Source organism: Panulirus ornatus, chromosome 28 (assembly GCF_036320965.1).
Source record: "Panulirus ornatus isolate Po-2019 chromosome 28, ASM3632096v1, whole genome shotgun sequence".
NCBI lineage: Eukaryota > Metazoa > Arthropoda > Malacostraca > Decapoda > Palinuridae > Panulirus > Panulirus ornatus.
In genome coordinates, this window is record NC_092251.1 from 6,296,423 (window position 1) to 6,308,540 (window position 12,118).

The 12,118-nt window shown below is 53.7% G+C and overlaps 1 protein-coding gene across 2 annotated transcripts in view; it reads right to left on the reverse strand.

Moving 5' to 3' along the window:
* Ypel (Yippee-like) overlaps nt 1-12,118 on the reverse strand; it is a 317,923-nt gene that overhangs the window by 105,960 nt on the left and 199,845 nt on the right. The window contains exon 4 of one of the 2 annotated variants that reach the window (XM_071678613.1): nt 3,891-3,922. The exons of the other annotated variant lie outside the window; for it this stretch is intronic. The gene's annotated coding sequence lies outside the window, so the exon portion shown is untranslated. The remainder of the gene's footprint in view (nt 1-3,890; nt 3,923-12,118) is intronic. 2 annotated transcript variants of the gene reach the window in all.

Genomic DNA, 12,118 nt, shown 5'->3' on the forward strand with positions numbered 1-12,118 from the left:
TAACGGAAGTCCACCTCTCTTGTGCGTGCGTCCACGATCTAATCAACTCGTAACTCATAGCCTACTTCGGTCAGTTACAACCTAGCGACTACCCCCCAGTCGATTATAACTAAGATAAAACTTCATCTGATCATCACCAGAACCAATTTTATACCGAGATGAGGCACGTCGGCCGGGGAGGGTAGTAGACCTGGCACCCCCCAGCCTGGTCGAGTGTCGGGCAAGGCTAGGAACTCTTACCAGGCAAAAGCACACGATTTCAACTACCACCCCCTCCGCTGCGCCCCGCCCCAGTCCACTCCACCCCAGCAACTGGGTCGATACACTGAGGTGCTGCCACAGGGACCTCCCACCACCCTCCGCTCCACCCACAACTCAAGTCCTTCCCCTCTTTTCCCCCCCATCCCAGTATACTTATATGTAACTGTTATAGCCTCCCTGATCCCCATTCCTAGACGAAGACAAGGAAAATCCTTTTTTCTCCACTATTTTTTTACTTTCCTTGTATGTGTGTTTGTGATTCGTACGTGATCTTTACTTATGTGTGTGTTTAACTGCTGGAACGCGCCAGCACAAAGCTGCACACCCGTGTTATGGGTGGAGGATCATCCCAGCTGTGCCCTGACTGGAATCAGTCACATGTCCTTCATGTGCGAGACACTTCTATCCCTTCCTCCCTCCACGCTTCCTGCCGCCAGGTACAGGCCTCCTGGGGAGGAGGAATCTTCATACCCCTGGAGGGAGTCCACAGGAAGACGCATCTTCATGCCCTCCCCGGATGGAACACCTCATACCGTCCTCAACGGAGCCCGGAACGGAACACGTCCGTAATAGCCATAGGAAACCTCACCACGTACCGTCCTTGACGGAACCCTTCTCCACATACCGTCCTTGACAAAGCCCCTCTCCACATACCGTCCTTGAGGGAACATTCACCATATACCGTCCTTCACGGAACCCCTCTCCACATATCGTCCTTGACGGAACCCCTCTCCACATACCGTCCTTGACGAAACCCCTCCACATACCGTCCTTGACGAACCCCTCTCCACATACCGTCCTTGACGGAACACTTCACCACGTATCGTCCTTGACGGAACACCTCTCCACGTACCGTCCTACGATGCGGTCTCGTACATGGAGACCACCAGTTCGACCCTAGACACGTACGTGCCTATGATCATCATGTCTGGTGGTCCGTGGTGTTGGCCGGGGCTCGGGGCTGGAGATTGTCTGACCCGCAACACATTCTCCATGATTACTTCCAAAGTCGTCCCCAAATCTCTTGCGTGCTCTGACGCACATGTGGAGGGGTCGTGTATATAAGAACGACCCCTTACGAGAAGCCTCAAGGGCAAAGAAGGAGGGAGAGGGAGATGCCGGGGGTTGAGGACGTCCATTGGATTGCCATGGACCACAATACGTTCTCCTGAGTTGGCCATCTAAGTCCAGGACTCCTGCAAGTCAGGATGACACGCGTTTTCCTACCCTCCTCCATCCTCTCACGGTGGCTAGGGCAAGACCAGCGGCTCCTCACAGCCACAGCAGCGACTACAGATAGACAGCAACTTCTCTCCTCCCACGTAAGGACATCAGCGCCGGAGATCAATATCCAAAAAATTTTTTATAAACGATAAGATCTACCACACTTCCCCCATAACCAAAACATGAGCGAGGAAACAAGTGTCTGGATACAACTTAGGGACGAAGCTGTGTTTATATATAAAAGGACCCCGATCATGAGGCACCTGCGCCAACATCAAGGATGAGGAGGGATGACAAGTGTGACTCGTTCTTCAAGTAATGGCACACCTGCCTCTCCCGGGGGGGGAACACAATGTACGGGGGTGGCGGCCGCTGTGGAGGAGGAGGAGGGGGGATATATAGAGGCGTAAAGGACCCCCCTTCTCTCTCTCTCTCTCTCTCTCTCTCTCTCTCTCTCTCTCTCTCTCTCTCTCTCTACCGTAGCTCTGGAAGAAAAAGATGCTGAGCATCGACCGGGTCATCTCGAGAGATGGACGGAATGGCCTGGTGTTTGGTGGTGCGTTGATCTAGTGGATGGTGCGTTGATCTGGTGGATGGTGCGTTGGTGTGGTGGATGAAGCGTTGATCTGGTGGATGGTGCGTTGATCTGCTGGGTGGTAAACTAATCTACTGGATTGTGCGTTTGACCTGTTGGGCGGAGAGAGAGAGAGAGAGAGAGAGAGAGAGAGAGAGAGAGAGAGAGAGAGAGAGAGAGAGAGAGAGAGAGAGAGAGAGAGAGAGAGAGAGTTGATAACGAACTGACTTTGAATTCTGCTGAAGGCTGCTGACCCCCCCCCCCCCCCCACCACCACCACCACCACCACCAGAGTGAGCAGCTGCTTGGGAGAGGGAACGCCATTCCAGAACCTGTATAGATCCCAATTTTCAGTGAAACGAGTGTCTATTTCTTTTTCCACACATAATAAAAAGAATCAACGCCAAACATAACGAGAAAGGTCAACATGCTGAAGAAAAGGACCTACAGCAGGAGACAAATGAACAACAACATTTTCTTCTTTTCACGACAAAATATGAAGAATGAAGATCCTGGAAGCAGTGGACATAACCGGGTTATATAAATTACCAACCCGTCCACGTCCGGTAGGGAGGGAGGGGAAGCACCTCCCAGAAAAGCGAACGGATCAACCCACGTAAGTGCTCGGTCCTAGGGCACTAGGAGAGAGAGAGAGAGAGAGAGAGAGAGAGAGAGAGAGAGAGAGAGAGAGAGAGAGAGAGAGAGAGAGAGAGAGAGAGAGAGAGAGAGAGTACGAACAAGAAGAGTACGGAGTTGAGTCACCGGCTCTAAGAGGAGGGAGGAAGGGAGGGAGAGAGAGAGGGAAAGGTCTTCGGTCGAAGGATGAGTGGTGACCTGTCACCTCTACGTCCATGTGGTTGGAGGAGGTGACGGCCACTGTCATGTCTCCGGGAGGAGTGAAGGAGGAGGGCAGAGGGTCCCTCATGTCACGCGGCACAACGCGTTCTTCCCCTTACTACGTCTGCCGATCCCTCCTCACTCACGTTGCCCGGGAGGCGGGGACGCTCTCCGACGTGTCAACAACTGGGTAGTGAGTCGACCTGGCCACAAACGCACCAACACTCGCGGTGGTGGTGGTGGTGTTGGGGATATTCAAGGAGACTGACCAGCCCAGCACCAACACTCGCGGTGGTGGTGGTGTTGGTGGTGTTGGGGATATTCAAGGAGACTGACCAGCCCAGCACCAACACTCGCGGTGGTGGTGGTGGTGTTGGTGGTGTTGGGGATGGCACTAAAGAGACCGACCAGAGAAGCACCAACACTCATGATGGCGGTGTTGGGGGACGTTCAGCCGACCCCTCAGCTCCTGCAGAAGGACTCCAGAAGGACGGGGTTACACAGAAGACTCGTACGTGATGCTTACCCCCTTCCCGCGCTGCCCCGGAACAACACTACAATTCGGGTCCGCCCGACCCTCACCCACACCTTGTAAGTGGGTCAACACACACACACACACACACACACACACACACACACACACACACACGGGACGAGAGGAAAGCCAGCCGGGAAACCCTCCACGTTGCTGAATTTACTATCAGATAAAACAAATCCCACAAAACATCACCCACTCCACATATTGACACAGAAAACGGACGAAGAAGAATTCGGATTGAGGGGGTGGGGGTGGTTGTGGCTGGATTGGGGGAGGGGTGGTGGTAGGGTGCGGTAGGAAGGTGCAGTGGCTTCCCCTGGCTTCCTTGGCCCCACGGGGGATGAAGGTGAGGTGGGAGGAAGGGGGGGGGGGAGCTGAGAAGGAAGGAGGGGGGGAGGGTTATATATGGCCATGGGGAAGGAGGGAGGGGAAGGAGGACCAGAGGATGGCACTTACCGCGGGCACCGATGACGTCACCACCACCTCACCTGCAACAGAGGAAACGAGAGTTTAGTTCACGTTCTGTGGTGGTCCACCGTCCACTCTCCCGGAGGCTGGGGGTGAGGGAAGGGGAGTTGAGGCTGTCTTGGCCTGGGGGATGCCGGATGAACACTGAGGACTGACAGTGTACGAAAGCTGGTAAGTTACATATAGTACCCCTAACCCTCGTCATATATATATATATATATATATATATATATATATATATATATATATATATATATATATATATATATATTCTGACTGATGTCATGAGTCAGATTACTGTACATACGATATATGTAACTATGCAGCTGTTATTCTATATATAGCAATCCCCATGTGACCTTCCGAGAGATTTACAGTTTGGTGTTTTGTCCTTTTGCTGTCCTGCGACACAAGCGAGGCCACCAAGGGACGCACAGGCACCAGATTAATGTCCATGTCACAAGGGATGCTCCTGTTACTCCTCCAGGAGGAGGAACCCGTCTGTTGCTACCAGCTGCTGCTGTTACTCCTTCAGGAGGAGGAACCCGTCTATTGCTACCAGCTTCTACAGCCACTCCTTCAGAAGGAGGAACCCGTCTGTTGCTACCATCTCCTGCCCCTCCTCCAGGAGAAGGAACTCGTCTGTTGCTACCAGCTGCTGCTGTTACTCTTCCAGGAGGAAGAACCCGTCTGTTGCTACCAGCTGCTGCTGCTACTCCTTCAGAAGGAGGAACCCGTCTGTTGCTACCATCTCCTGCCCCTCCTCCAGGAGAAGGAACTCGTCTGTTGCTACCAGCTGCTGCTGTTACTCTTCCAGGAGGAAGAACCCATCTGTTGCTACCAGCTGCTGCTGCTACTCCTTCAGGAGGAGGAACCCGTCTGTTGCTACCATCTCTTGCCCCTCCTCCAGGAGAAGGAACTCAGTCAGTTGCTACCAGCTGCTGCTGCCACTTATTCAGGAGGAGGATGCCGTCTGTTGCTACCAGCTTCAACCGCCACTCCCCCAGCGGACCAGTTCTACACCTTCCTCAGTAGGGGGATCAGTGAACCCACCCTACATCTTCCTCGGCAGACGACAAAACGAATAAAACACATCACGTCCTCAATAATGCAGTGAGAGACCATGGGCTCCCTCACAAAACCAGTTCTTCCCGACACTGTCTCTGATGATTACGTCCAGTCTGAAGCCCACCATTAACTCGACGGATGAAGAAGAAAAAAAAAAAGTGGTAAATATAAATTCTTTTTAACATGTAACCTCATTACAGGCCAGCAGGTGTGCCCTTCCAGTTCACTTGATTATCCGACAGTTTCTGTGCAAGACGACACAAGCAGTCCACAGGAGTGTGTCGTCGCAGACACGACTGGACTTAACCAACGGCATGACCTATCTTTTGACCTCCTCCTTAGGTCAAAGGGCAGGCGACATTGTATCCAAAGGTCGTGCTGTTGCGCTCAAAGGTTATACCGTCGTGCTCGAGGGTCGTACCGTCAATGCTCAAGGGTCGTACCGTCAATGCTCAAGGCTCGTAACATCCTACTCAAGGGTCGTACCATCGTGCACATGGGTCGTACCGTCATGCACAAAGACTAGCCTAACGATCACTTTACACCGAACAACAACATCACCAACAACAACAACCTCTAAAACCATATCCCGTCGTAAATCACCATAACCCTTCTCCTCCCACGCTGAATATGCAAACGAGCTCCCTGGAGTAATTGCAACAAAAATAACAAAAAAAAATAAATATTCCCACTCAAGTGGTCGTAATACGGAGGGTGCAAGATGTGTTTTCTCTCTCTCTCTCTCTCTCTCTCTCTCTCTCTCTCTCTCTCTCTCTCTCTCTCTCTCTCTCTCTCCACACACACACACACACACACACACACACACACACACTCGTAGCTGTCGTCTACGGCGCCGTTACTAACAAAAAACCAAACTCGTATGGCTTTTGAACACGTCTATCATCACTGGGCCAAGAGGAACCTCACCTTTCCCCCCCTCCTCCCCCAACACGGAGGAGGGGAAGGGGGTCTGGTGGGGGGTGGGGGTGGAGGGGAAACATGACGACGTCGTTGCAGGGTTTCAATCGGGAAGTCCATTTCATGCATGACTGATCATGTGGTTCCATTTGTCTCAGTTGTGGGCAGGCGGGGAAGCCGACGACGCCGCCGCCCCCGTACAGTGTGATTTTCGGGCGGTGGGCGACGGAGGAAAAACAAAATAGGTGGGAGGTGTAGGTCAAGCCCAGTTGGTGGCGGGGGAGCAGGTGGGTGGTGTGGGTCATGCCCAGCTGGTGGCGGGGGAGCAGGTGGGTGGTGTGGGTCATGCCCAGTTGGTGGCGGGGGAGCAGGTGGGTGGTGTGGGTCATGCCCAGTTGGTGGCGGGGGAGCAGGTGGGAGGTGTGAGTCATACCCAGTGGGTGGCGGGGAGCAAGTGGGAGGTGTAGGTCATGCCCAGCTGGTGGCGGGGAACAGGTGGGTGGTGTAGGCCATGCCCAATTAATGGTGGCGGGGGAGCAGGTGGGTGGTGTAGGTCCTGCCCAGTGGGTGGCAGAGGAACAGGTGGGTGGTGTAGGTCCTGCCCAGTAGGTGGCAGTGGTGCGGGTGGGTGGCGAACGTAAACGGACAAAATGGAACCCAGAATTCCATTACACACGACGATGTTATTCCCGCACTACTGCCTTTCCTCCTTCCCTCCCTCCCTCCCTTCCTGGCCAAGGAAGGAAGATGGGAAGCAGACACAGGTGGGAGCAACTCCTCACCAACTGGTCTCCCATGCTTAATACCCAACACACACACACACACACACACACACACGGTGGACCAACCCAACCCAAACATCTAAACACGGTCCATGGGACTCTGGCCCAGCCGAGAGCCATGTGGAGTCCCTGGACCACCCCCACCATGAACAATGACGTCCCTAGATGTCCCAGGAGTCCCGACTTGCTTGGGAATGATACAGCCCAGGTGGAGGAGGGAGGTGGCGGAGGTCACCTGTACTGGGATACCGGAGTGGTATTTAAGCAGAAAAGGTGAGGAGGTCAGTGTGGTCAGGTATCACAGCTGTGGTACGGGTCCGTCAACCGTATTGGCTCAAAGCCTGACACTATGATCTCTGCCACCACCACCACCAACCACTACCACCACCACCAACCACTACCACCACCACCAACCACTACCACCACCACCAACCACTACCACCACCACTATGACACAACTGATTCCCGCCGTCAGCGTAGTCTGACACCACCATTCCTCTACCATCACTCGTCCCCTGGTCCCCATTGTTCACTATCTGCCACCGCTGCTCTCAGCTGTCGCCATCACCCTCCCACCACTGCCTTCTACCACCGTTGCCGGTGCCTCGCCCACCTTCACGTAGCCTTACATTCACCATTAGCCCTCCCTCTCACTGGGGACGCGGCCCTCTGGGGTACACAAAGCAGCACTGCACCTGCAGCAGACGCTGACGTGGCGGCCCTCCCTTCCGTCAGGAGTGGGTGGGCCTGGGGTGGGGTGGAAGGAGGGGACGGGGGCAGTGCCACCACATCACCCCACCAAGGTCCTCCGGTCCTCCTGCCTTAAAAGCCTGGATGGGTCTTCCCGTTGTCACAGTGCCAAAAGGGAGAGAGAGAGAGAGAGAGAGAGAGAGAGAGAGAGAGAGAGAGAGAGAGAGAGAGAGAGAGAGAGAGAGAGAGAGAGCCGGGACATCCAGAGCAGCACGCGCTCCATGACCTATTTTCCAATGCCGAGTCCTGGAAACTGGGTCAGGAGTGAAGACAAAAAAAGAAAAAAAATGAGTTTGGTGTCGGGGGTGGAGCGGCGAGTGACCCCAAGGATGACCCCCCTGGGGATCAGGCCAGACAGATGACTACTCCTCGAGAGGGATCAGAGACGGAACGTGTCAAGGGAGCAGCTGTAAGGCAGACGGAGGTGACAAACGGGGCCACGGTTGAGGTCCAAAGTTTATCCTCAAGAGAAGGGGCTCCGGCCACAATGCGGTGGTGGCGCCTGTACACCACACTATCATCGGCTGTGACCGGCTTGGACAGCGTGGCCAATTTACGGAAGCAGAAGGAGTGAGAGGCGGGCGGGTGCACGGGAAGGCACAATGAATAAAGCCTTGGGGCCATGCCAGGCTGACATGACACAGGTGCACGGCACCCTAGCCTCACTCACCCTGCGTTACCTAGAATACCTCACTGATGACAGGTTCGAGTACAGGAGGCGGGAGGAGGGAGGGGCCCCTCAGGCAAGGCCCAACCGTGCACCAGGGAGTGGGGAGGAGAGGTTCCCCCTGCTGACGATGGGTTGGGATGATGATAAGAGATTGTACATGACACAGACGCCCGTCATGGCAGGCGATGATTGACCTGGGTGAGACACTTAGGGGTCACTAACCACCATCAAGTGGCAGGGTGCACACCAAGGGGGAGGTTATCATACCCTCCGATGGATGTCGCCAAGACAACGCACTGAGTGATGATGGGTCAGAGAGAGAGAGAGAGAGAGAGAGAGAGAGAGAGAGAGAGAGAGAGAGAGAGAGAGAGAGAGAGAGAGAGAGAGAACTGTTGACAATGTCCCTGCAGGTGGCACGGAGTGGCGCGCTCACTATGATCGCCACTGAAACGCCTTCCTGGAGCAGCTTGAGAGCCGGGAACAGGGTATTTCTAAGACAGTCATCGAGGAGCGGGGGCTCGGGAAATGAATTTGGGAGGAAGAGGCGTATAGTTGAGCGCAAGTCGATGTCCAGATTACAGGGAGGTTAATCTACTGGATGACAAGGATGAAGTGACAGAGGAGCAGAATATGTGTGAGACGCAGAGGGAATGAGGCGGTGCGGAATGTCTTGGGGAGGCTTTGCCAGGGAGAGACTGAGCTTGTATTCGCTCAGGAGGGCCGCCTACTGGAATGAACCAGAGGGACCCTTGTGAAAGCAGACCTTGCGGAATGAACCAGAGGGACCTCTTGAAGGACCATATGAAATGAAACAGATTTTCAAAGAGAGAACGACGCGTACAGACACACACACACACACACACACACACACACACACACACACACACACACAAACACAGCCTCGCTGAGAGAGAGAGAGAGAGAGAGAGAGAGAGAGAGAGAGAGAGAGAGAGAGAGAGAGAGAGAGAGAGAGAGAGAGAGAGAGAGAGAGAGAGAGACGAAAATCACCTTATATGTGTGGGGGGGGAAGAAAATGACCGAAGGCTGCGTGAATGATACGAGAGGTCAAGGCGAGTTAAGAGATGAGGGGAGGGGGGCTCGGCGCCTCCACCTGCACAGGTCAGCGTCTGCATCCGTGATGTGGAGACCATCCAGGACGAGAATGAGGCTGCAGGGGATGAACCCCGCCTGCCTCCACCTCCAAGAGGGATGGGGTGTCGAATATATTCCAGTCTACACGGCTCTCCTGACGCAGATGACGTCGCTGCTACACTGGATCGGGGCAAAAAGGAGACTAGATTTCCCAGAAGATATGAAAATACGGTAAATGAAATGTACAGGTGTGGTATGAATGTACAGGTGTGGTATGAATGTACAGGTGTGGTATGAATATATACAGGAGTGGTATGAATGTACACGTGTGGTATGTATGTACAGGTGTGGTATGAATGTACAGGTGTGGTATGACTACAGGTATGATGGCCACACACTTATCAGACAGATGCGTCTAAAAATGTTATTTGACGGGGCGGGAGGGCCATGGAATTCACAAGAAGTTTTGGGAATCTATGGGAATGTACTGGGAATTCATGAACCCCTACACAACGCAGTTTTAGAAATTGGATAAAAGTCAAAAATTCCTTCCAGACTGTGGCCAGAACATCTCACACGGAGGAGGCATGAGGACGGAAGGTGTGGAACGTATGGCAAAACGAACTGCTGGTAAGATACTGTGCTCAGCAGTGCAGAAATAGTTCAAAAACATGATCAAGTGTGTGTCACTGTAGTTCAATGATGTGCTCAAGTGTGTGTCACTGTAGTTCAGTGATGTGCTCAAGTGTGTCACTGTAGTTCGGTGATGTGCTCAAGTGTGTGTGTTACTGTAGTTCAATGATGTGCTCAAGTGTGTGTCACTGTAGTTCAGTGATGTGCTCAAGTGTGTGTCACTGTAGTTCAGTGATGTGCTGAAGTGTTTGCCACTGTAGTTCAGTGATGTGCTGAAGCGTGTGTCACTGTAGTTCAGTGATGTGCTGAAACATGATGGTGTAGCTAAGTGATGTTGGAGGAGGAGGAAGTGAGCAAGAGGGGAGAGTGGCTGGCTGCTGCAGTCTCCTGTTTGGTTTCTTCAAATTTAAAGTTAGCTAATGTATGGGAAGCGGCCGGAGGGGAGGGTCGGGTGGATGAGGGTGGTGGTGGAGCGGGAGTGGGTGGGGGGGTCGGGTTGATGATGAAGGTGGAGCGTGAGGGTCGGGTTGATGACTGTAGTGGAGCGTGAAGCGTCTGGTTGAGGATGAAGGCGAAGCGTTGGGGGTTCGAGTCTGGCAAATCACTCCCAAGAGGAAATTAAGAGGGAAAACCCTCTCACTTATACACTTCTAGCACACGGGAGTTGTGGCGAGAGGCCTGGGAATGCTGGGGGATGATGGCACTGGGAGACATAGATTAAAAAAGAAAAGAGAAAATTACGAAAAATTTTCTCAACGTTGAGCAAGAGGAACGAAGGAAGAGGCAGGCTGGCACCCCACACTCCGCAACCCCCCCAGGGCCAGACCAGCACCAGGGAACGTGACGGAACGAGGTTCACTGACCGACAGACCCACCAATCAGAACCCGGGAACTAAATCTCTTAACTGCAGTTAACTACAGGCTCGGGAGAGGGTCAAAAAAAAAAAAAAAAAAAAAAAAGGGACGGACTGCAGTAGAGTAACTTAACTACACATCTAACGAGCGGATGACTTAACGAGGATAGTTAGTGAGGGAGGACGAGGGTGTGTGAGTGTGAGAGAGACCCCTCTGGTATGTGTGGGTAAGTCTAGTGTACCCCTCCCACGCACCATCTTCTTTATTCCCAGAATATTTATAGTTTCAAAATGACGGAGTTCTGGCCGCCGCCATCTTCAACGTTTTATAACCCCGGGGGCGATCCTGACCTTCAGGCCAAAGGGGTGAGCGCTCCGGGGGTAGAGGAGGGGTGGGTGCAAGACAACACCACACGTCTTAAAGCGGGAAGCCTGAAGGCACCCTCCCCTGCTGGGGGGAGAAGAGAGGAGAGGAGGAGTGAGGGAGGGAGGGAGGGTCGCTGGCTGGCTCCTGCTGGGGGAGGTGTCGCGTCCCGCCCGTCCTTCACAGACTTATCCCAACACGCGCCGCATCGCCTCCAGTATTAAGGTCAAGGGTTCGAGGGCACTAGAGCGTGCACAGTCACTTCTTACCCACAGACCTGGCTGTGTCAGGTCGGCCCACTCCGAGCGTACGACAGACAAGCCGTGCGGGCGGTAGGAGGCACGTCTCCGGGGAGCATCTCCAACGCCGCCAGGAGTGTGGGGGGCATGAGTGGGTGTTGTCCCTTATATTTCTATACCCACAGCGAGCCATCCTGATCAACGGCACAAGTACCCCTTATATCAGGAATCACCGCCCTTAGAGGTTAACCTTCCCTAAGCCTGTATCAGTTCATCGACCGACGGCCAAACAGGAGTGAGACCAGCTTACGTTCGTTCTGAGTCCATGTCTTGGATGATGCCCCTAAGACAGCGATACGATTCCGGGGCCAGAGATTCACAGGCATCCACAATGACCACTCTGTCTGAGTGGCGGAGGAAGAGGAAGAGAGTGGAAAGGGGGGCGTCGTGCTTTAGGTGTGGGGCGACAGGGGCTGGAGGCACACGCGAAACTCCACCTGCTCCTCTGGGGACCTCAACATGCGACACACGTGACCGTCTCGGGCAAATTTCCCGTTTACTCCACCATCATACGTCTTCTCCATCAGTTCCACGACGCCATCAACCACCACCACCACCCACCTTCACCACCAATTCCCACGCTCCACCTTCAGTATCAATCTCCACCTCTACTGCTGTCCTTCTCCACTTCATTTGCAACTCTCCTCCACCTCCACTGCTGTTCCACCGCCACCCTCCACCTCCACACGGCCTCGCCTTGAGAGTCGCATCCCACACCGGTGCCCCAGCTGTGTTTACCTGAAGAAAATAGAGGAAAAAATGCAACACTTCTCTCTGGGTTAAGTA